At 35.4% G+C, this 5,589-nt stretch overlaps 1 pseudogene; it reads left to right on the top strand.

Moving 5' to 3' along the window:
• The first annotated feature begins 2,028 nt into the window (after window positions 1-2,028).
• LOC143551884 (cold shock domain-containing protein 4 pseudogene) lies at window positions 2,029-2,772 on the top strand (annotated as a pseudogene).
• The last annotated feature ends 2,817 nt before the right edge of the window (window positions 2,773-5,589 follow it).

Raw genomic sequence — 5,589 nt, 5'->3', positions numbered from 1 at the left:
TATAAAAACGGCGTGTCGTCGATGCTGGAGGACGTAAACGTCGCATCGTAAACATCAACGTGGTCGTCGGCCCTGCGTCTGACGCATGATACCCGACCGTCGTTGTCCACGTCGTCGCTCTGTCCGCTTCTAACGCCCGACGCGCTCGCCTTGTGGTCAAAAGTAGGTGGAGGTGGTACCTCGTACTTCTCACCATGCTGAGCGGCGCCGAGGTAACTGACGACATCAGACTCGCAACTTGTCGTTTGATAACTGATGAATGCTATTCGTGTAAAGCGTAAGTCGTACCTCCGCCGATGTATATAAGCCGATAATAATATAATTATTATTATAATAATAAGTAAATTAAAGTATAATAATTATTATTATAACAGTTAAATAACAATAATAATATAAATTATAATTATTAAATAATAAGATATAACACTAATATTAATAATAATAATAACAATAATAATTAATAATATGAATAAATAATAATATTACGTGATAATAATAAATACTTACAATACTTTTTTTTAACAGCATAATTACAATACTAACAATAATAATAAACACATCTATTTATACATGACCCTTTTAGCATATTGGGGGTTAAAATGAGACATAATATATCCTTTTTTAACCCCCAACACATCTATATATGGCCCCTTTTAACAAAATGAGGGTTAAAAGGGGATCTATATGCGGCGTATAGTGCTATATATAGGTCCCTTTTTAATTTATCTTTTGTTAAAAGGGACCTTGTATGGATGTGTTTATTATTATTTATTATTGTAATTATTTATTATTATTAATATTATGTATTATTATTATTATTATAATTATTACGTAATATTATTATTATTTATTCATATTATTATTTTTATTATTACTATTATTTATTATTATATTATTATTTATTCATATTATTATTTTTATTATTACTATTATTTATTATTATTATACAAACAAACACTCACTTGTACGTAATACGAAGAAGACGAATGACCTTAATAATCTGCTAGGCTGATCGTTAGGTGCGTATCCGGCTGCTCCTCGTTGTTAGGAAACATATTGTCGAACCACCACATTTTATTTTTTTGGTTTTGATTCTCGAAAGGGGATAGTGAATTGTGTGTGTATGTATTTGTGTATGGTAACACACACACACATACGTATATATATATATGTATATATATATATATATATATATATATATATATATATATATATATATATATATATATAAGGGAGGGTTATTTTGAGAACCATGGTGAGTTTTAAGAACTTTAAGAATTCAATTTTGAACCACACATTTAATAAAATGATATGAAATATATGGCTGAGATTAAATTTAATTAAAAAATGAAGCAGGAGAGAGAATAAGTAATTTTGATAATTACACAAGTTTAAACGTTAGTTACACATGTGTAAAAAGTCGATTCGGTGTGTAAAAAAATACCTTAATTTTTTGTACATCACTTACACTTGCATATTACACATGTGTAAAAACAATTCGAAAAAAAAATTTGTTACGTTGAGTTCTTTCGAGTTCTTAAAACTCAAAGTGGTTCTCAAAAGAAATCAATCATATATATATATATATATAATAAAGAGAAGAAAGGGGTAGCCGGATGGCTCAATTATTCAAATTGAACCTATATGTCTCATATTGTATAATACGGGCCATATAGGGTACGACATGACAACCTAGGCCTGTTTGACAGGCCTAGGTTGTCATATCGTACCCTATATGGCCTGTATTGTACAATACGGGGCCTATTATGCGTTAATATAGGGCGTATTGCACAATATGCCTCATATAAAGTACATCATAAAGACAAACACCCCTTAATATGGGACTTATTACACTATATTATGCGTTAATATAGGTGTAAGTGGTTTCTAAACCTTTTTCCAACGAGTAACACGTCACCTTTTCTTTTTAATTTATTTAAAAAATTACGATCTTATCCCTACGCAACAAACTCTAGTCTATATAGATAGTAGAATCCCATTCGCTAGATATCTATTGAATTCTTGGTTGGTGGTTTAGGGTTTTTAATTTCTAGGGTTTGCAATGGAGGTTGACGGCGCTAGGAAATCAGGAACCGTGAAGTGGTTCAACGACACCAAGGGATTCGGTTTCATCTCTCCGGAAGATGGCGGTGAAGAGCTCTTCGTTCACCAGTCTTCCATCCGTACTGACGGCTTCCGCAGCCTAGGCGACGGTGAATCGGTCGAGTACTTGATTGAGACCGGATCTGACGGCCGTACCAAGGCTGCTGATGTTACCGGTCTTAATGAAGCTCCGGTTCAAGGAAGCACTCGTGGCGGTGGTGGTTACAATGGCGGTGGCCGTGGTGGACGTGGTGGAGGAGGTGGTGGTGGTGGTAACGGTTGTTACAAGTGTGGTGAGAATGGGCATATGGCTAGGGATTGCACTCAGAACGGTAGTGGCGGCGGGGGAGGCAGGTACGGAGGTGGTGGTGGTCGTGGTGGCGGTCGTGGTGGCGGCGGTGGCTGCTATAACTGTGGCGAGGAAGGGCATTTTTCTAGAGAATGCCCCAACTCTAACTACCGTTGATCTTTTTAGATGGAGGGTAAATGTGTCTTTTCACATTTTTACTTTGTTTTCCTTTTAATTGGTGATGAATGAATGGTGAACCGGATTATGTTTGATTTTGGTATTCTCTTTTGGGGTTTAATTAATGTTTTAGTTATTGTATGGTCACCTTTTTATGTTAGGGTTAATGAATTATTGTTTGTTTTTTGTTGACTTGTTTATGAATATTTGTCATGTGTATCTGTTCAAATGTGTTTTTGCATGCAAAGGTTTATGTTGTGTTATGAACGTTGTCGGTCCAAGTCCAGTTCACATCTATGAGACGACAACGAACCCAGCCAAGCAGGCCCATTTTAAATGTTAGTAAAAGCCCAACAAGGAAAATTGATAGAAGCATGTTATAAGTACGTGTAGAAGAAAATGTAGGCAACAATGAACTTGAATGTGTGAACATCTGATTTTCCATCTCCATTCTCTTTGTTATAGGATTCTATTTTCTCATCCCCTTCTTCTATCCTTTTCTTAAGATTCAATGAAACATGAACCGATTACTTTTATAGACATCATAGATATCGTGTTTGATTATTAGTTTGTATCTGTTCACTTCATGTTAGTTATGTGCTTTTCTACTGTTGGCTTTTTGGTTGTGAATCCTTTTTGAGAAATGATTATGTGAATTGTGATGGATGGTGATTCTTGGTGGGTGGAGTTTTTTAGCTTTAGGAGACCAACGTGCAATATTGGAAAATGAAAGAATAAAAAGCTCCACCCACCCTTGAAAGAATGGCATACTGAAAATGAAATTAAAAGTATTTTGGTCAGGGTATGGGGTGAGAGGGTTTCTTTGGGTTCAAGTTTTGAAGTTTTTGAGCTTGATCGATCCTAGCTCAATCGGATTTTGTGAGGGTTGAGGGACACTCTGTTGAACCTACATGAACGCCCGACCGAACTATCATTGTTGGCCGTGTAGCTTCTTCACTTGATTATTCGAGACCCAATTTTTGCTTCGTTGACACTTGAACCCAATTTTCTATTTTAATTGGAAATAAATTTAAAATAATAAACACAACTTTTCATGAATCTAATAGCAAACTACAACAAATATAAAAAACTTAATTACCTAAAATATCTTATTAAAAAATTTCAAATATTATCGCTCATGGTATTGTAGGTTTTGGTACGATGGCAATAGGTCACTATACAGGCGGTAAAGTAAAATACTAAAATGATCGGTTGTTATTTGGGTTGGCATGTTGAATTTGTTGTAGTGTTGGAAATTATTCAACTTGTAAACTAAATCTAAAATGATCGGTTGCGATTTGGGTTGGCATGTTGAATTTGTTGTAGTGTTGGAAATTATTCAACTTGTAAGCTAAATCTATTCATTTTGTATTGGCGAACAAAAACCTTTGGTCTAAACGTTGTTTTTTTTAACACAAAACCTTTTTTTTTTCTTGAATCTACATCTGTGTTTTTATATATAAAAGAACGTTGAAGAGTAGGAGAAAAATGTAATTAAAAAATGTAGTGGGCTTGATTTATTTAAACAGTGTAAAAATAATTCTTTTTGGTTGTGATCACCGTAACTCAAAGTTGCTATCTTTTCAAGACAAGATCACAAGAGGTGGTGTCTTGTGATGACCACGGAGTGATGGAGGTTCACCATAGAACAATCCTGCCTACCTTAATCAAAAGGTGTCACCTCACTTCAATTAAGACGACACCTAGCTCAACCCACATCAAATCCATTTTTTAATTCAAAGTTAAATATGAACAAAACACCCTTTCATTGTTTTTAAAAAGCAACAAGGTGGTTATAGAGGTAGGGTAATAAAAAGACCCAAATACCCATAATGGATTATCCACGAGTGAATCAAGACCTCCTCAGAAGTCATCCGCGGAACACACCCATCAGCCGCATAACTCAAGTCAGAGGAAGATTAAGAGGAAACTCTAGAGACCACCTGCGGGGTCGATCAGGATCATCCTTAGAAGTCATTCGCAAGATATTATGTTCAGGCGCGGAAATGACTAGAGGGCGATGTTAGCAAATAAGTTATAACTAACTTCCTTCTAGAAGATTTACGCGAAGATCTTTCCTTGGAAAGCACGTGAAGTAATAACCAATCAAAGAAGGACAGTTGGCAAGGTTATAACCGTGCACATGGCCAGATCCCCCGTCCTATCACATGCAGACATGTGTCCAGGTTGTTACAGAAAGCATCTTCTAGAAATGGACAGTTGTACCAATAATATTCCTTTACCCTTCGGCTATAAATACCTTCGTCATCACCACAAGGTATGCATTCACACTCCACTTATCTCATCAATTACTTAAAGTACTTTCTCTCTCTAAAATTGTACTTATTCTCACGCCGTAGGGTGGTTACGAGAAGATCCCCCCTTTTGTCTTTCCCGTAGCGAGCTCACGGTGGTTGTTTTGCAGGTTTCTGTAACGATTCCGACTAAACCAGGTATACCCTAACCGGTAGACAATAGTTACGTTATATTAAATGTCGGGTACATGAATTACCATAGTAATTATACGAGAATACATGGTTCACTGTATTGATTGTACGTGAATATATAATTCATCGTATTGAATATGCGATTAATCGATCGATAGTTATTGAAACCCGAACGAATCGAGGGTTCAATTATAGACGATACCTATGATATTTAGTGATGCTTACGAAGTATTAAAGCTTCGGAATAAGTGAATTAAAGCACAGAAAAAGAATTTCGATTTAATGGTACGTCGGTGCGTTAAACGAAACCTTTAATACCAAACCGAGCAAGAGACGATCGATCAAGCCGAAAAAGATGCGCAATTATTAATAATATGATGTTTTAAGTTAATGAAAGTCATGGTTTAAGTTTTTAAAGTTTTTAAAGTGGTTTTATATAAATTTCATTTTTAAGCCGAAAACGACCGTTTTACCCTCGTTTTAAGCCGAATTAGACATTTAACCGAAAAACAAACTGAACCAGATTATCCAAAACATTATCCGGATTTCTGAATTCTAAATATGTGGCTTAGA

This window comes from Bidens hawaiensis, unplaced genomic scaffold (genome assembly GCF_021521415.1).
Source record: "Bidens hawaiensis isolate Kalapana, Puna unplaced genomic scaffold, B.hawaiensis_p1.1 tig00016712_1, whole genome shotgun sequence".
Classification (NCBI taxonomy): Eukaryota; Viridiplantae; Streptophyta; class Magnoliopsida; order Asterales; family Asteraceae; genus Bidens; species Bidens hawaiensis.
Note: the sequence above shows the minus strand (reverse complement) of the source record. Positions and strands in the feature narration are given on the sequence as shown.